Consider the following 22569-nt stretch of genomic DNA (forward strand, 5'->3'; position numbering starts at 1 on the left):
GGATGATTTTAAGACAGTAAATGTGATTTTGATCCGGGTTAGTTTTTTACTTTGTTTTTTTTTTTACTTTTTGATCTTCTGTGACGTGTATATGTGTGTGTCTGGTGTGTGTGTGCACGCACTATATGGAAAACCACCTCAGATCCTCTGTGGAATTGGGCAGGAATAAGATATTTCAGAAACCGGAAATTCCTGCTGCCTGCTGCAATCACTATGTTTTAGCCCCATTCATGAATCACATATAAGAGACCATGTCCTGGCAAACGGAGCAAGGGTCCTCACCTTTCCAAACAGTCCTTCATCTAAGAACAGAAGGTATGGGGGAGGCACCAAGGAGAGGGGTTGCATTGTTTTCTCCCAGAGAACCTCTCCCAAAGCCCTCCTGACATCAACAAGCCTGCTTCCCAAAGTCATCCTGATGTGACTTTGACATTCTTCCCACAGACTGAGCTCTATTATCCCTCTCCATGAATCTGGGCAGGTCTGTGGCTATGCTGTGAGTGATGCTATGTGACTTCCAAGACCGGGTCATAAAGGCGATATGACCTCTGTCTGCTCAGCTCGTTTTGGGACACTTGCTCTTGAAAGGCAGCCACCATGCTGTGAGGAAGCCCAAGCAGCCACATGGAGAGGCCATGTGTCAGCACTGTGGCCAATAGCCCTCACTGGCTGTTCCAGCCAACTATGAGAAAAATGAGCAGTGAGCTTTCAGATAATTCTAGTTTCTAGCTGTCAAGTCAGCCCGACCTTCCAGTCTTCCCAGCAGGGGCCCCAGACAGCATGGAGCAGAAACAGTCCTTCCCACTGTGACCTTTCCAAATTCCTGACCCTGGGGATCTGTGAACATAATACATGGGTGGTTGTCTGACAGCTTTGTTTGGGGTGTTCTGTAATGCAACATTAGCAACTGGGACACAGTGAAGGGGAAGGGAACACCAAATTTCCTGGGATTATAGAGTGTTACCATTTAGTGACCTCAAACAAGTCATTTAACCTCTATGGGACTCAGGCTCCTTTTGTAAACGGCAATAATGTTGATATCTATCTTACAGGGCCTTGTTCAGGGTTATGTAAAATTTTGTACAGAAAACACTTGACAAATATAAGGAAACACTATTCAAATAGGAAGGATTATTATTTTTCCATTTCAGGAAGATCTGCAGTGATCCAATGGCAAATTCAGCAGGAATCCTGCATGGTCCTAGGTGATGATGCTGCTGGGTGGGGTCCCTGGGGCGGATGCCTCTCAACTTTAACTGTGACCTAAAAGGTAGTCATGAGAATCCAGAAATAAAGTGAAAATGTATATGAGATGCATTTCATTTTACAGTCCTACTAAATAGGGTTGCTCAGGGCATGAAATTGTATAACACGGTCACATTAAGGTTGAAAATAAAACATTCCTTAGGGGAGCTCTGGAGTCCTAACTCACAGCCAGGCTTATTCCTACCCCAGGTAGGAGACCAGAGGGAATCTTCACCAGGAAAGATGTGCAGGACCTGGGATTTAGGAAGCGGTCAGTAAATGTAAACTACTACTTTTGGTGCAGTTTGAAATGGTCTTATTTCTGTGAAAAATATTTCTTTTGGAGGAAATGCCTCTCAGGATTTTTTCTGGATAAATTGGCTCTCTGTCTCTGTCTCTCTCTTCCATCCTCCCCTCTCCCCGTACTCTCCCCTCCTCTTCCCTCTCTCCTTTCCCATCCTCTCCCTCTGTAAGTTTCCACAGTTTTGAGTTTTGAGCCGGCACAACCCTCTACTGTGACTTTTTTCCCTCTTCAAACTCAGCCCCCGTGTGTGGAGTGTTTTCCGAGCTCAGCACTTTGACACGCGCTGGTTCGTTGAATCCTGGTGACTCATGAGGTAGTGACCATTGCTCCCATTGTACAGATGAGAACAGGGAGGCTCAGGGAGATTCAGGCTTTACCATCAGTGGTAGAACTAGGATTGAAGGCCAGGCCTCTGACTCCACTGTTCTTTCTGCTCGACTCCAAGTCGAGGTGGAGGGTGCTTATCTCTTGATCTACTTCTAAACTGTATTCTAGAGGCTTGGGATGATGTCATTCTGTTTTAAATAACTTCATATAACTTCATTTAAATAACTGTCATTCTGTTTTAAATAACTGCCTCCAAATGCCATGGGGAGGGTGTTTGCAAGTTGGTTTCATGAAGGCTATAGACTCATTTGGATGAAGAACCAAGATACTTTATGTATGATGTTAACAGAATCGGTTATCAGCAAAGCTTGTTTTTTTATAACAGGGACGATCTCTATACTTAGGCCAAATGGAGAGGCAAGAACTCAAAACTTGTGTCCCCTTTACCAGGTAAAACCTGCCCCTCAACAGGAAAGGGGAGTGGGTGCTAGACAAGAGTTCTCGCCCAGCATGACTGATTCGGGCACCACGGAAACCCAGATGTTATCACATCTGTATGGTTTTTTTTTTCTCTTCCTGGAAGTAACAGGAAGAGAAATAACAAGCTCTTGAAATTCAAATTCCCATTGACTCTGAAGTCACGAACATATTTAAAAACAGTGTGAGGCTGTGACATTTACAATCACTAAATTCATGTCGGAGAATAAATCCGGAATCAACTCCAGTCACTGAAGACAGAAGGAGCAGGCATCTCCGGCCCTGTGTTGGGGCCCAGCGGCTCCAGCAATGACAATGCTCAGGAAATCCTGGATGGGGGTGACCACCCTCAGCAACCGAGCCTTTAGACACTTGCAGATGCGCCAAAAATCGGGGGTGGGTGGGGAACAGAGACCCAGCAGCAGGGAGGAGAGAACAGGACAAACAGAGGCACCCAGCCTTGCTGCTTGTCTACCTCTACCTGCGCGGCCCGCTGGGCTCTACCTGCAGGCACAGGTGTGTGGGCTGCATGCAGCAAAATGAACGTCACATCCTGGGACAGGCGTGTGCCCTTCTCAGCCAGAAATCCATCGCCATTAAAGCCAAATAAGGCTCCCGCCAATGTCGGGTGTGATTGGCTGGTACTGCCACAGTGAGGCAATTCATCCAGGAGCTAAAGATGCTCACCTCGGCAGGGCTGACAGGCAAGCATTTGAGAGACATGTCATTGGCCACCCTCCATTCTGAAGAGACACCTGCCAGCTCTGCAGATGGGCGCCCTTCCTGTCAGTCATCCTTCCTAGCCTTGCTAAAAACTCTAAATGCATCCCATTCTCTGGGGGAGCTTGTCCCAGGTTGCCGGCTGGAAAAACTTCCTGTCATTTTCCTCTCCAACTTCACCCGTCTGAAGAGGGTGAGGAAGGAGGAGCGTGGGTTAAAATAAACACCCACTCTCCAGATACCTGGGGAGCATCTTGGTTTTACTTTTTGAACCTACATCTGGCACACAGATGAGAATAAAGAAAAGTTTGAAACTTGAGAAGAATCATTCCTCCCTTTTTCTAACAGGTTTCATGTCTAGAGGTTGAGAGGAGGACACCCAAACATTCGTCCTGCCCGGCCATCCCACCGAAAGCAAGCAGTCGTTGAGCACGAGTTGCAGGGAAGAGACAAACCAATGAAATGTGTGCGGGATGATTTTCTGCTCTGCACCCCAGACAGAAGCTTCCAGGAGCCCGCTGTTGTGATCTACCCCTTCGTGCCTCCCACGAGGTTGGACCACGTGTTCAGCAACCTTCTAGAATTCCTTACTTCATTTAAGGCTCCAAGGACCCTGCTAAGTCAATTACCACCCTCATTTTACAAACGGGAGATCTGAGGCCCGGGGAGCTGGGGTCACGCAGCAAATGAGCGTCTGTGAGGCTGTGGGCTGGACTCTGTCTGACTCTCAGCCACTGACTGCTTCAGATCACAGGGCAAAGAAGACATGACACTGATTAACGGAGTGAAAGTCCCAAACAGCTTCAGAACAAGGGCCAGACTGGGCACTCAGGTCATTGCATGGTTGCTCCCCCACCCTGGGCAGGGGCGGCATCCTGCCCTTGGGGCCACATGGGCCACAGCTGCCCCTTCTGCAGCCCTCAGAGGTATGGCCGTGGTGGTGACCTGCCTCCAGCCACCCTTGGTCAGACTGTCGTCCCCACCGTGGCCTGGTCCCAGGGCCCTCACCGTCACTCTCGTACACACGTGCACACACCGTGTCACAAGACGACATGCCTTCCACGTGTGCAGCGTGTCCACAGCCCAGGAAGCGCCTCTGCCCCAGGCCCTCACCACCCGGGTGCTGGCCCCCTTGGCAAACTGTCCTGGGCCGTGAACACCAAGGCTATTTCCAGAACTCTCCCCACTGCCACAGACACAGTGTCAAACATGTCACTCCCCTAAACCCCCCCAACCTGCCAACTTAAGTAATGAAAACATGACATTTCTTCACCAAAGGAGTCTCTTGCACGTTTGACTCTTTTGGCTACTACCGACCCCAATATGATTCCATTCATAAAAGCCAGACTGAGCACCGCGCTGGGCGAGGCCCTGAGAGCAGCACACGAGCCGGGCCGTCAGGAGCCCGTCCTGGCAGAGGCGTGGCCCTGCAGCCACAGCGGCGCGCGCCGGCCTCGCCTCTGCATCAGCATTAATGAAGGCAGCGGAATAGAGGAAGTGCAGACTCTGCAGTCGGCCAGCTCTGGTTCAAGTCCCATTCTGCCAGGAACCAGTCCCAACTGGGACAACACAGGAGGTCGCGTTGTTTTGTGAGATTTGTTTTTGGTGCGTCAGAGTGTTGAAGCGACGCGGGCAAACTTTCTCACAGTTAAGGAGGAGGCCACAGCAGTACATGCAGGCCGGCAGATGAAAGCCGACGACTTGCAGAAGTGCCTTTCTTTACTGCAAAGTGGTTGGCTTAGAAGCTACTAGAACAGCTAAGCTTTCCAAGAAGGTTAAGCTATCTGGTGAAGCTGTGAGCGGAGGCCAATCCCTCTATTAAAACAGTGGATTAACGAAGAAGGCTACACCTGGAGTAGATGTTGAATTTGGATAAAAACGGGTCTCCAGAACCTAGTCTCGATGGAGGCTGCACATGCCCCAAGTTTAAGGCAGCAGAGAACAGGCTGCTTCTGTTGCTGGGTGCAAATACCAGTGGAGTTCTAGCTGTGTGACCTGAGGCACGTTACTTAAATGCCCTGTGCCTCAACCTCTCCGTCAGTGCAATGGAATAATAACGGCACCTGTGTCATAGAATTGTGGCGAGAGTTGAACGGGTATTTAAAACCCTGCCTAAAACACAGGAAGCACTTAAAGTGCTAAATATAACATCTATTCAAGTCTAATAACAGAGGTCATGTTAACTTCAGAATAAAATGTGATGCACGTCTTCTGTAAGACCCGGGAGACCTTTGTGATGACGTCCGGCAGAAGGCAGAATCCTGCTACGGGTCGTTTAAAAAGAACTAAAAAGCTCAGCATCCCAGTCAGCAATGGATGGTGGATACGGTCTGGGAGCTGCTCCCTACAAGGGCCTGAGAGGTGGCGGTGGGGATAAAAGGGCAGGTGAGAGACGACCCCGCCCTCTCAGTGAGCACGCACCCACCAAGCCAACCAGAGCCTGGGGTGCAGCGAGAGCCCAGGCAGTGGGGATACCGGGGCGCGCTTCCCAGAGCGCAGAGCCAGGCGGCAGAGCAGAGGGACAGGGCTGCCCCCTCCCTGCGGGCCGGGCCCAGCAGGGGGCCCCACGTGGTGTCGGAAGCCCTGAGACGAGAGGGCAGAGAGGGTAAGGGCGCCCCCTACACAGCGCTCAGGGGGACAGCAGGGCCGTGAGGCCGCAGTGGAGGGAACGCGGCTCTGCGTCCCCTCCCCTGAGGAGCCGCTTCCCCCATGTGCAGATTAGCTGGCTGCCTGCCCCTGCGGCTCTTCTAGGCCAGGGAGGGTCTCTCTGTCCCTCCAGCGCCTGACCTGCCGAGGCTCTCAGGACCATCCCTCGTTCTACGCGTTAGGAACCAAGAAGGTTCCCAGGGAAATGTGTCCAAGCATCTAAAGAACAGTCCTCCAAGCACAAGGAAACCAGCTGCCCTGTGTCCGCCTGGAGGGCACAGCTGGCAGGCGAGGAGAAGTCACTGGGAGACAGGTGTGCACTCCAGGAAAGGGAGGCGTTGCTCGGAATGAAGGCTTTGCAGCCCGGCCGCTGCAGGGGTGCTCCCCTGGGGCTGACCACGCTGTTTTCCAGGAAATCTGCTTGAAGAGAGAATGCTGGATGACGAAGGCCCCTTCCAACCCTAGCCTGAGACTGATCAAATCCTCGGACAGGACGTATTGAAGGTATTTGCCCCCTTACCGCTGAGCAGAGGCAGCTCTGAGCCCACCTGCGCTCACCGCCCCCCCTTCCCGCAGCCCCCAAACGTGCCAAGGTTGCTGCGGACCTTGAGAGACATAATTACCGCATCACTTCATGAGTGAATTAGGAGCAACCAATTCATTGCCCGGCTCTCCTGTCGAGGTTAAACATAAGACAGCAGGCTCAGATCAGCAGAAACCTGGCAGGTTTCACCTGGGGCCCGAAGCTAGTCTAAAATACCGATTTTGAAAAAGAATGAAAAAAGGCAGAGATGAAGGTATGTGTTTCCAGACTCGAAATATTCAGTCTGAGAAATGAGCTCCTCCTGACACCCAGCTCTGCGCCCAGGGCAGGAGGGATGCTGAGAACCCTCCGACTGCTCTCTGAAGCCCTGGGATCCAGCTGTGGGTGGAGACTGACACATGGGACAGCCAGAAAGCAGCTGACCACTGACCTGAGCACAGCCAGAGACCTCGAGGCACAGCAGCCATTCCCACGTGATGCCGTGTGCTGGAGGCCCAGACACAGTGAGGCCCAGGTCCTGCTGCTGCGGAGGCCCCAGTTAGTGGGGGACAGACAGTTGATAACCAGGGTCCCTGCAACAAAAACCGGTTGGACAAAGGTGAGGAACAGGGCCCTAAACCCAGTCGGCAGGGGTGGGTGTCCATAAAATCTCCCAGGAGGATATAAAGCATGACCTCAGTTCTGGAGAACAAGACAAAGAGGCGAGGGGAGGCCACTGCAGGCCGAGGGCAGCACCCGAAAGGCACAGGACTGAGGGCGGCTCCAGCGATCGCGGGGGCTCGAGGGGACCCAACCTGAGCCTTGAAAGCTAGACAGGATTATCCCAGGCCCCCGAGCCTCGCATCATAAATGGAAGGAATTCCTCTCCAGCAAGTTGCCTACTTGAAAGCTAAGCCCAGCCCCTGCAGTTCCACACAGGGCAGTGGTTGGGGGTCTCAGCTCAGGCCTGACTCCAGCATTGACTAGATCAAAAGAAGTATGAAATCCTGGCTTCATCATAAGTGATGACAAATATAAAGAAAAGATGGAATTTTACAAAATAGACATTTGAGATGTATTTCTTTATCTAAATTCACAGCTTAGAGATTTATTTCTTTACCTAAATTCACAGCAACCAGATACAATGACTAAGGGAGATTCCATTGTTTATTCTCCCATTTTAAGAAAGAGAAAACCATCTTAGACCCAAACCTTTGCTGCCCCTCAATCCAGTTTTTTGAACACGGATGATGTACCTGGCATTAAGGTTTGTAGCCGGGTGGCCATTAGCCCGCATGGATCCTGGTCGGCAAGTTACAGTTTGCCCCAAACATCACCTGCTCCAGGAAGCCTTCCTGACTTACCAAGCCTCAGGTCCTTTAGGGCTAACCATAAGGTCAGAGTCACAAACTTTAACCCTAAGTTTGCAAGCCTATTCATTCAGGCATCGCTGGAGGGGGCGCCTGGGGCACAGATTTTCTTAGAGCAAAGCCCACCAAGTTCAATGCTCATGGCCCAGTGTGGGACTCACTGTCAACTGTCTATAAAATGAAGATGGGGCTTTCTTCACCCAGGGGTGGGTAGCTGAGCGGGGAAGTGGGAGCTCAGAGGGCATGCACATGGTACAGGGCAAGAACAAGGGAACCTAAGTCAGAGAGGTCTAGGTTCAAGGTCTAACTTTTCCAGTTTACAACTTCTCCAAGGAGAACCGTCTCTACAGCAGCAAAGGTAGACACACAGAAGGCGGGGTCGAGATCCACGGCAAGACAGAAGAGGATACACGAGAGCCAGATGGTGCGAGGGCGGCTTCCAGGCTCACGCAGGTTACACTCCAAGAGGCTGAAGGGAATTGCCAGTGCTTTCAGAGCCACCTGAGGTAAGAAAAAAATGGAGAATAACTTCCAAAAGTGCGGGCAGGCAAAAATTCAGGAACTGCAGCCCCGTTAGCTCGACGTCAATTGCTAGCAGAACTCTATCAATGGGGATCAGGCAGATGGCGTGTGGGTTTGATCAGTGATGCCGATGTTGCCCAGCTCACCTTAGAAATGTGTTATGGACAGAGTTTAGCTTGTCTGAGCCAAACCCTTGATAAAATCCTTTCTTTTTTCTAGCAAGACGAGGAAGGATGAGCCGCATGCTGTAGTCTGAGGTGCCGTTCATGGTGGGGCTGTAAGGGTGTCTGCGGGAGAGCAGACAAGCCCTGCGTTGCTCCTGCAGGTCCCATGAGTGGGTTTTGCATGGAGGCAGATTTGCCTCCACTTTCAATCAGGGCTGTTTAACAGCGCAATGAGATTCTCTGAGTGAGCTCCCCATCACTAGAGGTATTCAACTAACATTCACAATAACACGGGCCAGCATTGCTCTGGAGGTATAGTGTTGGGATCTAAAGTGAGAAGACCCAAATGCAAGGATTTATTGGCCAATTACCGCCTGTGTAACCTTGGGAAATGCATTTTACCTCTCTAACTCTTGCCCGCCCTCTACATAAAGTGAGGATGATTCTTTATAGAGAGGTTACGAGTTACAGAGAGATTGTAAGTCATAAATTAAACAAGAGGATGTCCATAAAAGCATTTTATAAACTAAAAAAACGCTCTGCTAATGTGTGTTAGCATTTTAGGAGTCTGGAAATAAAGGACTCTTGAGGCTGGTAGCATTTCGTGCAGACGGCAGGATTTGATGCCGGCACTCTGAAGCCTGGATAGAAATAAAGTGCCGTGAGCATATCACGCCAGCTCTGGCACGCGGTGCACAGGTTATTACTCAGACTCCTCGTTCATTCGCAATGATTTTAAAGCATCCAGGCTGGGTTGGTCTATCAGCTTGCAAGTTGGCATATTTTTATTTTGGTTTACTCCAAGTTTGAAACATGATGGATTGGGCTACTCTCTAGGTCCACAGACTGTTGATGAAATTCCCCACCTAATTAAAGAAGTTGACAGATGGAAATGAGTTTCATGACATTATAGCCCCAGCTCACTGCTGGGCTTGGAGCGAGGTCGCCAGGCTGTTCACAGGGCCTCCGTGGGGAGAAAGACGTTGCAGCTAGACAGGGCTGCTTTCCTCCTTTTCCCCTCCAAGGGGCTTCAGAGACACAGTGGTTTGGGGGCTGCTTCTCAGCTGGGACTTCGGGCAGCTCGCCGCAGAGCTCTGCAGACAGCTCCTGCTGGAAAGCTTGTGTCTGGGGTCTGGGGAGCATGACTGCGTTCCATTCCCACTTGCTGTGCATCTTCCACTTCCTCGTATGATTCCATCAGGGAGGATTTGTTTGAGCAGCTACTCTACTCAGCAAACTTCGGTCTCTCCTGTGAAGGAGACTTGGGCCCAGCCCTGTCCCAACACAGGATCCTCTTGACCTAAAAGCCCCCAGAGCCGAGTCACCGAGCTGACCTTGCATTTATTTACTGCCAGTTCCCTCGGGTTCTAGCACTTCAGCCATGGAGCCCAGGAGGGTAGCAGACCTGGTGAATGTTCCAGTGACCCAGTCTAACCAGTGATGGAGCCGGGAGAACGTGAGCAGAGGCTGCTCCGTTAACTCTAAGGGACCCCCACACTAAGAAGATGGTTGAATTGGGTGATTCCTCACCAGTGATGGAGCCGGGAAAACATGTGAGCCGAGGCTGCTCCGTTAACTCTAAGGGACCCCCACACGAAGAAGATAGTTGAATTGGGTGACTCCTCAGACCCTTTCCAGTGCCTTAAATGATTACAAATTTGCAACTGCAGAGTAGTTAAATTTCCAAAATATCAGAACACCATAGAGCAAAATAGTTAGCTTTTGGGCTCTGTCACTTAACGACCTGAGCGTCTCTGGGGAAGCACTCAGTCTCACTGATACTCCATTTTCCATCTATAAATAAGGATGAAAATCTCCACCTCCCAGAGGCATTTAAGTTCTTACGTCAAGTGCCTAAAAGCTTGACTGGTACATAGTAGGGGCTCAATAAATGTGTGTTAGTCCCTTTCCCCTCTGTCTCCGACAAGAGCTTCTCTTTTCCTTCAAGGCAGTAAGGACTCACCTGCCAGAAGGCCTGACAGGTCATGTACTGGGAAAGAGGGCGTGCTTCCAGGACTTCAGTGAAAGAGAGGCTGGTCCCCATCTAATCCACTTCTGTGGGAGGTTCCCAAGACCAGCACCCTGGCAACTGAGGACGCCTCCCTCCCTCCCCACACTCTGTCCCATTTCCCCAGGGACCCGGTGCCATACCCCACGGCTTCCAGGGGAGGTGGCCCCCCATTTCCGAATCTGGGAGCAGATGACGTGCCAGGGTTCTGGAAAGCAGAGTTACCCGTCTCAAGCCGGGCCGTGCTCCAGACGCTGGGCTTCATGGCACGGTATTCGCAAGGCTCTGCATTTCTAGACGTAGTGAATCTTCCTTCTTCCTGCAGAAGTAATGGACACGCATGCATAAAACCGCTGAAAAAGGTTCAGCCCATTTCTCTGTTCCCTTTCCACCACGTAAACATTCCTACAGATCCCGGCTTGGTGGCCCAGATGGTCTAGGAGGAGAAATCAACAACAACTCAGCGCCGGGCGTTTCTTGGTGCCATGGCACGCAGGAGGTTTATGTTTCACAATGGAAAGGTAAGTGTCTCGAACAAGGCAGAACCCAGGGTAATAAAAGCTCCTTTTATTTCATAGTTTCTTTCACAGTGGTGGGTTTTATTCTGAATCTCACTAGACGCTTAACAAGCATAAAAAGCAACTGTTTCTGGCCCCAAATCTGTTGCCTTCTGAGTTCTTTTTGTTTCCCTGAGCTGAGCCAGCTGAGGTAAGAGAAGGCTGTTCTCTGTGGGAGGGCAGAGGTGCTGAGAAAAATGGCACTGTTTGCGCTGTAACCAGAACAACACTTGTGCGCGGGCCTGCACCCCACTTCCCAGACCTCTTCCTACAGTAGGTGGGGGGACGAGGTCTCTCCCACCGGGCAGGGGGACAGGTCACCACACACAGGTGTGTGAAGCTAACCTGGCCTGTGGAATTGAGTTCAAGTCCACTCTTCACACAGTATCAGCGCTGTGCACAGACTCTACAGAACATAATTTATAATGAGCTTTGTGTCTTGAATCCAGTCACTTATGTCACCCTCAAAAAGATTCTTATTCAGTGTCTCTTAACCTTTCTGGATTTTTGAGAATCCAGAGAAAGCCATGGGCATCCTCACCCTCACTCACTCACACACACACACACACTCATACACACTGCACAATTTTGCATGCAACTTCAGGGATTTCATGGACCCCCCTTGAAGCCCAGCCATGTAACCCCAGGGATGAGCAGATCTCCAAGTTAAGACCTTTGTTCTAATGTGTGCCCATCCCAGGAAACCACTTCCTAAGGCACCTCTCCTCCTTGAGTGTAAGCTGTCAGAGGCCAAAGTCACACCATGTTCAGCTCCGTATTTCCCATAGCCATTAACCCAGGACCAGGTGATAATGAGAGAGCAATTCCAAGTCCAAATCAGTCCCAAGACCCAACAGGTGACTTTGCTTAATCTTTTAACTGAAAAAAGATTCTACCCACTACGTAGAGTATAGAATTATAATACACCTTAGGCGGAAGCCTCATCCTTGACCTTCTAAACCAGACAAACAACCCCACACAGCTCCGGGGGCCCCCCAGCTCCGAGCGCCTGTTCAGAGCATCTTCATAGCACAACCCCGTCACCTACCTCTGCTTCCTGGACCACTTCATCACCACCCAGAATTCCTCTCCCACGGGTCTGACGATACTAACTAAGCACCATGAAACACAGCTGTCCTTTCTTCCCATCAGAAGCAAAATATCTAAATATTTCATAGAAAGCTGCATCGAAAGCCCATTTTTGCTCCTTAAGACCTGGTCTGCAAGTGTCACTTGAGGATTGGGGGAGGGGGAGGACAGGAACATAATGGAAAGAGGGATGGCTCTGGATGGAAAATACCCAGGTCTCATTCCCACCTCTGCTGCTCACATGCAGGGCGACCTTGGGTATGTCACTTAAACGTGTCTTCACCTGTTTCCTCACCTGTAAAATGAGGATAACAGTGTTTACCTCGCACTGTTGTTTTGAGAATCCAAGGCTGGGTGTGTGCCGCGTAAGCTCTGAGGAAGAATAGGAACAATCCCACCCCTAGGGCACAGTCCCCCCGACTCCGCACACCCGGGCGGCGGGAAGAGTACCCGCGGGAAGCTGGGAGCCTGTCAGGACCTTGCTGCAGCCGCCCTGCAAGGTCATCCCATGAGCTGAGGGCCTGAGCAATGGCACTGATCCTGGTAACCTCCATCCCTTGGGAGAGGCCAGCATCAGGACACCTCTGGGACCAGGAGTCCTGAACTTCTGCAGCAATTACCCTTTTCTAGCAAACTCTCTGGGCCCCAGAACTCGAGGTTAAGATACAGCCAGGAGCTAATAAGCCCGGCGCCCAGAAGAGCAGGGCTGCGGGATCCCGTCACCATGGCAACTCCTGCAGGTGCTCCTGAAAGGAATGACAAGGCCAAGGGAGTGGGGTTGCTTCTCTCTCCCTTTCAGCAAGTCTAAAAGTGAGAGAGGTCACGGGGTGAGAGAGGCCACCTTATGCCAGCACAGACACACACGAAGGCTCCTGCCTGGGGTGACCCACCTAGTAGCTGCTCCCCGATCTGTCCTTCCCTCTGCACCAGGCTGCCCCTTAGTGAACATCCCAACTGGGGGAAATTGTGTCCCTGCTGCACAGACCTCCCAGCCCCCCTCTCGAGGCACCCAGATACCTGTGTCCTGTCGCCTCTAGAGAGCTAAACGAGGGCGGCTGCCAAGCCCCAGGTCCCCAGGGCCTCTCCTGCTTCTGCTGGTAACAGAGCCTGCTCTCTGCGGCGCTGACCCACCCGGAGCCTGTCCCCGGGATCTACCTGTCGGTGGGAGGGGCAGGGAAGGCTCCCTTTCCTCTTGGGTGGCCCAGACGTTAAGCCCATGAACGCTGCCACGTGGAGAAGGCCCATCTGTGGGACCTGGTAGGCAGAGGGCTCAGCGACTGTTGGTAAGAAATGAGAGAGGGACTCGTGTAGGCATGAGTCCCTAGATCCGGGGTTCCCGGAGGCCCTCTGACCCTGCCCTTTCTGAGTTTGGTTATGAGGGTGAGCAATTCCCCCTCCCCCTCTGAGCTGTCCTCTGCCAATAGCACCCACACGTCCCCCACCTCCCACGCTGTCTAAGGCTGTGGAGACCCTCGTTTGGTGCGCCCTTCTCTCAGCGTATCTTCCATCACTGCTCCTGGGACCTGAATGCCTCCACCCCTTGGAAGGGGCTCAGAAGAGGCATCAGGAACAGGAGGGAGGAAATGGGGCATGGGGGCGGGGTGGGGATGTCTGCCCACATCCCTGAGACACCTAGCAGGGCACATTCACCTAAGGGAACACCAGCGACATCCCGGCCCCCAGGGAACTAGGAGTCAGATTTAGGTGGGAGAGCTCTACCACTCACAAGCTGGCTGACTTAACTTCTCTGTGCCTCAGTTTCCTCAGTTGCAAGTTGGGGGCTGATATGATCCACCCAGACTTGTCGGCATGAAAGGAGATGATGCGTTGTCCCAGGTAAGATGGTTTCGGCAGGACGAGCAAAGATGCCTAAGCCCCACCCCACCCCCGGGATTTACTCTAATAAACCAGGAATTACAAAGCAGGGGATCCTCCCCCAGGACTCACACCAGGGAAGGGCACGGTCCACCTGTCTGCTAAGGATGCTTAAACCGGGGCAGCTGCCGCTCCATAGGTTGGACTCCCAGACTCCATTCGTGGTGGGAACTTCTGGGGCAGAGCCATGCGAGTGCACCACCTAGGCCTCTCTCTTGGGTTTAATCTTGGCTTCACTGGGGCATCTGCCATCCAGAGTCCGGAATGCTTTCCTATGCAGAGCTTGTCATGAACAGTCCTATGCTTTGGAATAAATGAAGATGGTGGACAAGATACTATGAGGCTGACCATTCTTCAAAAAAAACCACACTTGCCCGTCGTAGGTATATACATACAATGGAATATTATTCAGCCTTTAAAAAGGAGGGAAGTTCTGAAATATGTTACAACCTGGTTGAACCTTAAGGGTATCGTGCTAAGCCAGAGAGTGTGTGATTCCACTCGTGAGGTTCCTAGAAGTCAAAGCCATAGCGACAGAAAGCAGAATGCTGGTTGCCAGGGGCTGGGGAGAGGGGACACGGGGAGCTGTTTAATGGCTGTGGAATTTCGGTTCTGCGAGATAGAAAAGCTCTGGAGGTTAGTTGCACAGCAATGTGAATATATTTAACACTCGTGAACTGCACTTGTAGAAACAACGTTAAGATGGTAAATTTTATGGTATGTTTTTTACCACAACACACACACACACACACACACACACACACACACACACACACACACACACACACACACACTGCTTGGGACACGGAATAGAGGTTTGAGCCTCAGAGACCACAACGTTCAGATCTCAGATCTCCCACCTCCTGACTTTGTGATTTGCAGATACTGTCTAACCTGTGAGCCTCTCTGTGCTCTATAAAATGCATTAGAAATAATATCCAGCAATGAGGTTATTGGGAAGATATACCTAAAAAGGACATTGCACGTTACATAAAAAATTGCCACTAATCCAAACATGACGTAAAGGCTTTGATTATATCGCTAAGGAGCTTCCCTTGTAGACCACGGAGGGCCACTGGAGGGCTTCCAGCTGGGGGAGGACAAGGTCACATAAGTTTAGGAAGATGGTTCTGGTGCTTGCAGGGAGGGGCCCTGGAGTAGAGAGACTGCAGGTGAGGAGACCAGGCAAAAGAGGGTGGGAACCAGGTGAAGATGGGGGGTCTCTGTGTCTGCTGTAGTAGAGAGGCAGCTTCAACAACATTCAGGGACCTGGCCCAACACGTTGTGGCTGAAGGTGATGAGAGAAAGGATGGGCTCAGTGATGTTCAAGTGAGCATCATTGCAGGCGTTGCCCACGCACCGGGAACACCCGGGCAGCCCGTGGACCGCAGCAGCTGCCTATGGCTGGGAGGAGGTATCGCAGCTCACAAAAGCTAACACTGCCACCTCGGGGACAAGCTGCTCTGCGAGACAGCCTTCACGCAGAGGCTGGAGGACCTGCCGGACGCGCTGGAGCAGGGAGTCCCAGCAGGGTGGGTGGGAAGCAGGACCAGGCGACCTACCTCCAAGGGTCCCTCCAGTCCACGTCTCTGATTTCCTGCTCTCTCACAAAGGGGCCAGTCTCTTCCCACCTACTATCCCGAGAGAGTTTGAAAGAAAAAGGGTGGCACACGGATGGAGCTCTGACTGAAGTTAAGTGTGGGAAAGCTGGGCTTTCTCCCAACTGTGTGGGGTTACCTGGAATTAGAAGGTCTTTTTTTTTTTTTTTTTTTTTTTCTAAGTGGAAACATCCCTCCTCTAGGGCAGGATGAGAAAAACTTTTGCTTTAATAGGAAGTTAACATGAAAGGGTTCAGAGAATTTCTCTTTTGCCTAACAGAGCCTGGATACATTTTGGATCATCTCTTTACACGAGGAGACAATTGGTTCCTGACCCTCTGGCCGTGGTCGACCCCTTTTATCAAAGTGCATGGCTGTTGAGACTATTAGCCGGGCACAGAAAGCCAGAATTCTCAAGAAGTACGGTGTCGTGCAAAAGTTGAGCTTTAGATTCAGGTTGACATGAGTTCAAATCCTGACCCTCCCTCGTAGGGAGACCTTAGGCAAGTCAGTTCACCCCTCCGAGTTGGTCTTCTCGTATATAAATGGAGAATAATATCACTTTCCTCACTGGAGTGGTTTGTGGATAACTCTTAATGTATCTAAGAGAAATTGCACACATATAAGTGCTCAATAAATAGTACCTTCTATTATTTTTATTGCTAGTACTAGTGAAGAGCAAAACGTCTTCTTTCATTTAAAACAAAGGAGTTGTTAGAAATGGGCTACAAACCAGGGGATGGGGAGGGATAAATTGTGACATTGGGATTGACATATACACACTACCGTATATAAAATAGATAACTAATAAAAGCCTGCTGTATAGCACAGGGAACTCTACTCAGTACTCTGTAATGGCCTGTATGGGAAAAGAATCTAAAAAAAAAAAGAGTGCCTATATGTATAACTGATTCACTTTGCTGTACACCTGAAACTAACACAACATTGTAAATCTACTATACTCCAATAAAATTGTTTTCAAAAAATGGGCTACAAGCAAATCGACCAAATGACAGGAGGAGGCCTTCTCCCATCTCCTGGGAAGAAATAAGTTGTAAATAGGACTAACTTGGACACAGGGAGATGAAGGACAGAGGCACGGCACGGAGAACACTGAGATGTAGCTGGTGGTGTTGACGTGAACTTCAAGTATCCAGTTAAGAAAGTCAGTCTCTTTCCTAAGAGAGAAACGGGCAGGGTTTGGGTGGCACTTCTTTCCCAGGAACAGGGTGGCTTTGGCTCCTGAGCCTGGGCCATTCAGCCACTGGCCTGCAGCTCTGCCACAGGACGGGCAACGTGAAGGGGCAGGAACCGGGGCCGCCATCCTCAGGCAGTCGAACGCCCATTTAAATCCTCAGCCCAACTCAGGTGCAGTGGGGAGCCCTTGACTATTCAAGTGCTGAAGAGAGCACCAGAGGGAGATTAGGGATTGCGCCTGCGGCCCTCAGAGGCTGCTCCGTGGCTGCACCTGTGCAGATGCACCTGTCTAGAGATGGACCTTCTGCACGGCTTTCACAGGCTCCAGCCGGGCGCCTCATCCTGACACCCCTCCCCAGCCCCCAGGCCCCGGAGGAAGAGCTCCCCAATGAATCTGAGCCTCACAGCAGTGGAGAGGTGTAGACAGGAAACAGATACAGAGAAAGCCAAGGAGTGACGCTGCCAAGGTCATAAATTAGCCAAGGAAGGCTCTCAAACCCAGATCCCTGACCCCATCCAGCGCGTTCTCATAAACCTCGCTGCCTCGGCAACAAGCAGGTTGCTGGCCCAGACAACACAGTTCCATTAGCCAGGCTGAGGGGTCCCTGTCGGAGAGTGAAACCCACCTCCCAGGCTTGGTTAGTTACGCATCAGGATCCCCCCACCCCCAGGCCCCCTCCAGGGCTGGTGAATCTCACACCCTTCAGCTTCTCTCACCCCCTGACCTTTGTCCAGGGCTTTGGTTTCTGAAACCCGCTTCTTGAGCCTGAGGCACCCGTCCAGAACTCCGACAACCACTGGGGAGGAGACCCCACCTCCAGGAATTTACCCCCAGCATCAGAATCCGAGCTGTTCTTCATTTCACTCCTAACGGTCTGATGCACCTCATTCCCCAGCTCTCAGCTGTGAGCGGTTGTTCTCCAAGTTTGCAGCGTGAGTCTCTGAGCCAGGACTCTGGATTCATTAGAACAATAGGAAACCAAGCCCCGCTTCTCATGGCTCCCTCTGGCGGTGAAGAGAAAATCCCAAGGATGGATCCTCAAACAGGAAGCCTCCTTTTCTTCCTCTTAAGCCCGTAAGCGCCCAGTACTCTATTTTCCTATTCTCCCGTTTTCGAAGCCATCTTCAGTTTATGAATTTGGAGTTATTAAGAAGAGATACTGGGCTTCCCTGCTGGCGCAGTGGTTAAGAATCCGCCTGCCAGTGCAGGGGACACGGGTTCGAGCCCTGGTCCGGGAAAATCCCACATGCCGCGGAGCAACTAAGCCCGTGCACCACAGCTACTGAGCCTGCACTCCAGAGCCCGCGAGCCACAACTACTGAGTCCGCAAGCCACAACTACTGAGCCCGCGAGCCACAACTACTGAAGCCCACGCGCCTAGAGCCCTCTGCAACGAGAGAAGCCACCGCGATGAGAAGCCTGTGCACCGCAACGAAGAGCAGCCCCTGCTCGACACAACTAGAGAAAGCCTGCATGCAGCAACGAAGACCCAATGCAGCTAAAAATAAACTAAAAAAAAAAAGACCCAATGCAGCCATAAATAAATAAATAAATAAATAAAAAGAAGAGATACTAAATCCCCAGCTGTAGGAGATAAATGAGAGGAGAGGGCGGCTGCGTGTACAGTGAACTGAAGAAAAAGGCAGCCTCTCTCCAAACAATAGGGCAAAACTGCGTTTGAATGCTCTCCTGCTACATTGATGGGAATGAGTTTTCTTTCCCCAAAGATAAGACCCAGTATTCAAGGTGAGGGGGAAACGGAACAGACACAGGGACCCACCTGAACTCCACGCCTACATTTAGCTGCGGGTTAAATAAGTGATGGGCCTTTTCACTTCTCTTCTAAAGTGCTCGCTTCCTTTTAAAGTTAGCTCCTGTGCAGCTGCAGGCGAGGGCCGGGGAGAAGCAGGTCACTCCCAGCCGGAGGACGCCAGCCTCGTCCTCGACCAGCCAAGCCCTCTGGAGCGGGGCTGGACTGGCATGGAGAAAGGGGCCAGAGACATGGCCAGGAGATGAGAAGCCAAAGACATAAAGCCTGCTCCCTCAACTGGCCGTGATGTAACATCACGTGGGCCTCACCCCTAGATGTTCTAATGTAATTGGTCTGGGTCGGGCTGGGGACACGGCATCAGTCTGGTTTAAATTCTCCTCCGGTGATTCTAAGGTGCAGCCCTGATTGTTACACTGGGCCCGAAGACCTTCAACGTAGGTGTTAACACTTTACACGTCCTCGTTGTAGTTAAGCTGCGTGAGGCCGTGATAACTGTCTACAGAGAATGTTAATAAATGGTAGTCAAACCTACTGCACCTTCTGGGAAATCTGGAACGCTAGGGAAGGTTTGAACAAAGGCCTAGGGGTCTTCTGGCAGAAGCGGGGGAGTCTGTACGTCTCAGGATTAGGGCTCTTGAGCAGAGAGATGAAGGGCACCCCCACCTTTCAGAAGGCTGGGATGTCAGTGGGCAGGTGAAAGACTCAAAGGGCATTTCAGAGCCCCCTGTGCCACAATATCATCGGTTCATGAATGGAAGGGAGGGATGGCCAACACAGCCTAGTGTCATTCACATGCCCTCCAGGAAACTCGCCCAGGTTCCTCAGCCGAGCACCTCAAGAGCTGTGAGGACTGGAGTTAATACAGCTCGTACAGCATCACGGCCAAGGGCTAGGCTCTGAATCAGATGACCTACGATTGCATCGTGGTTCCATTACTTGCTGGCTTTGTGTCCTTGGACAAATTACTGACCCTCTCTGTACCTCATTTCCCCCTATAAGGTTGTAATGAGGATGAAATTAGTGAGTGCACTTAAAGCTTGGGGTATACGTTCGGGAGAGAATTTCTGCAGCCGAAGCAGGGGCCCAGCACCGTTGTCAGAGAGAGGAGGCCCTTGGTGGAGTGGGGCCCCAGCAGGTCACAGGGCGTGCTGGGCGGCTGCGGTGCAATGGCATTATCTTTGAACTGCAAATACCTGGAGAGGCAGGATTAGCCCAACTCATGCATGAGAAAGTGAGGCTGAGCCAGAGGAAGTGCTTTGCCCAAAGGTCTCACGGTCTTCACACCTAGGCCATCTGACACCAAAGGCTCACTCCCTACTCTGCTCACTCTGGCGTGCACTGTCCAAGCAAGGAAGGCTACGAAATCTGAGCGTGAGTGACTGAGGGCCCGAGCATCCCTTTCTTACTCTTTGTTTTCAAAGAGAAAGGTCTGGGACAAATTTTTTACGATAAGAAAGACAACATATTCCTTCTTTAACATTATGGTGAGCATCTAAATACCAACAGAACATTGTAAAGCCCAACTGAGCCTTCTAGAGCATTTAGGCAATTGACGCGAATCTGGAATTATTCCCTTTGTTTCTTTGCTTTTTTTTCCCCATAGAAAGTGTTCAAATCTTGGAAATTTGGTTTCTGATAAGCAAGGACGTGAGTCAGATCAGAGCAACATAGGTTATACGAGGGAATCCCTTCCTCGTGAGCATTTTGGGGTGGATGGCTTGGATGTGGAGACCCACACTCACTGCTGGCCTGGCGCCCTCTGGGCCTCATTTATAGATTCATATAGTCGGGATGCAATACTGATGTCTAAGGCCTCTAATTCTGCAATTAGAAGAAAAACATCTCTAGATGGATTCCACTGAAATGGACTATGTTATCTCAGAATACTGCTTACTTTGTTTACAATCAGTTGAAATGATGGAAGTCGGCTGGAAGGTTAGGGAAAACCAAAGTTGCCAGTAGGCATGCTTCCTGGCTGGATTAATGCCATCTGTACAGCTGGCAGCACCACAGTTCTAGGAAGGCCTTTGTGACCTCGGGGATCAGTCTGGACAGATGTTATCTAATTTGGGAGAATTACGCTGAGACTTTTCCTCAGAAGCATCTCGAAGCTTGTACAAGCCATTCCCAGATTCCAGGTGCTGCTGAAGGCTCAGGCAAGGAACTCAATCCTGGAATAGACAACCGGTCAGAAGTCAGCGGAGTGGGCTTTTATGCCAGCAAATCGTCCTCCAAAGATGACAAAACCTTTTTCCTGTCAGAAGACTCTAGCTACACCCATAGGAGCAGAAATGAAATGAAGCCAGTGATGACAGACGGTGAAGACGATGGTGACGATGATGGTGGTGATGGTGATGATGGTGATGATGGTGATGATGATGATGGTGGTGATGGTGATGATGGTGATGATGATGGTGATGATGGTGATGATGGTGATGGTGATGGTGATGATGATGGTGATGACAGTGATGGTGACGATGGTGGTGATGATGGTGATGATGGTGATGGTGACGATGGTGATGATGGTGATGATGGTGATGGTGACGATGGTGATGATGATGATGATAGTGATGATGATGGTGATGGTGATGATGGTGATGATGGTGATGGTGATGATGGTGATGGTGATGATGATGGTGATGGTGATGATGATGATGGTGATGGTGATGATGGTGATGGTGATGATGGTGATGATGGTGATGATGGTGATGGTGATGATAGTGATGGTGATGATGGTGATGATGGTGATGGTGACGATGGTGATGATGATGATGATAGTGATGATGATGGTGATGATGGTGATGATGATGGTGATGGTGATGATAGTGATGATGGTGATGATGGTGATGGTGATGGTGACGATGATGGTGATGATGGTGACGATGGTGACGATGGTGATGATGGTGATGATGGTGATGACAGTGATGGTGACGATGGTGATGGTGACGATGGTGATGATGATGATGATAGTGATGATGATGGTGATGATGACGATGGTGATGATGATGATGATAGTGATGATGATGGTGATGATGGTGATGATGGTGATGGTGATGATGATGGTGATGGTGATGATGATGATGGTGATGGTGATGATGGTGATGGTGATGGTGATGATGACAGGTAAAGTGAGGTGAAGTGAACTTACTCTTACAGAGAGGGTGGACCCAACCAGGTATGTGTGTGGCATTGGTGGGAGTGTGGGGAGGAAAGGTGAAGACTAGGCTGTCCCAATATGCCACACGTCAACAACGCTCAGTGAGCCACATAACACTCAGTCCAATGGCTCTGACAGAGCAATATGGAAATTGACCAGAGGCAGCCTTTCCACATTACTTTAATTAAAAATTATTCATTGTAGTAAAGGATTGTCCTAGATGACATTATCTATCTAGACTAAACATTCTTATGAGTACACGGCCACCTTCTCTCTCTCTCTCTCCAAATATTTCTTTGGGGTCGTGGTAAAGACCAGTGTGCATAAGACAGATCCTCCGATGGTCCTTTGGTCACGGAGTTTGCTCCCTGCCAACTGCTGCCTAGGGGTGGTTGCTGTGGGTTGAACCTGGTGTGAGGCTTTCACGAGAGCTAAGCCCAGGACTTCCAGCCGAGAACCTTCACCTTCAAGTGCACACTTCTGCAGTGGAAGCACGTGCCAGTGAGTTGTGCATCGGGGTCCTTATGGTCCTGCACAGGGAATTCCCTTTCTGTGCTGCTTTTCCCAAGGGTGTTGCTAACCACGCACCTGTTATGATTGGCTGTGTGTTAGTCAGTGACCCCCCGACAGCCAATCCTGGCTGGCTCTGTCAGCCCACCCCCCGGTTACAGAGGTTCTACAGACATGCAAACCCGTCAGCCTTCTACGGAGACGTTGACAGGTTTGGAGGCCCCTAATCAATAGGCAGCCATCGTGTGCTGGTATTGATCATCTACCTGTGGCCTTCAAATCACAATTCATCTACATGAGTGACGCGGGGGAAGAGGTAACATTTCCTGGGCCCCTGCTAAGTATCTGACAGAGCCTCACATGACACACAACAACCTGTGAGATAAATAACACAACCCTCATTTTCTACAGGACAGACTAAGGCTCTGAGAGGGAGTACTTTGCCCAAAGTCGCATAACTAACCTGAGACGTGACTCCAGGTCCATCCTTCCTCCGTCCAGGACGTGC

The sequence above is a fragment of the Phocoena sinus genome, chromosome 13 (genome assembly GCF_008692025.1).
Source record: "Phocoena sinus isolate mPhoSin1 chromosome 13, mPhoSin1.pri, whole genome shotgun sequence".
In the NCBI taxonomy this organism is placed as follows: Eukaryota; Metazoa; Chordata; class Mammalia; order Artiodactyla; family Phocoenidae; genus Phocoena; species Phocoena sinus.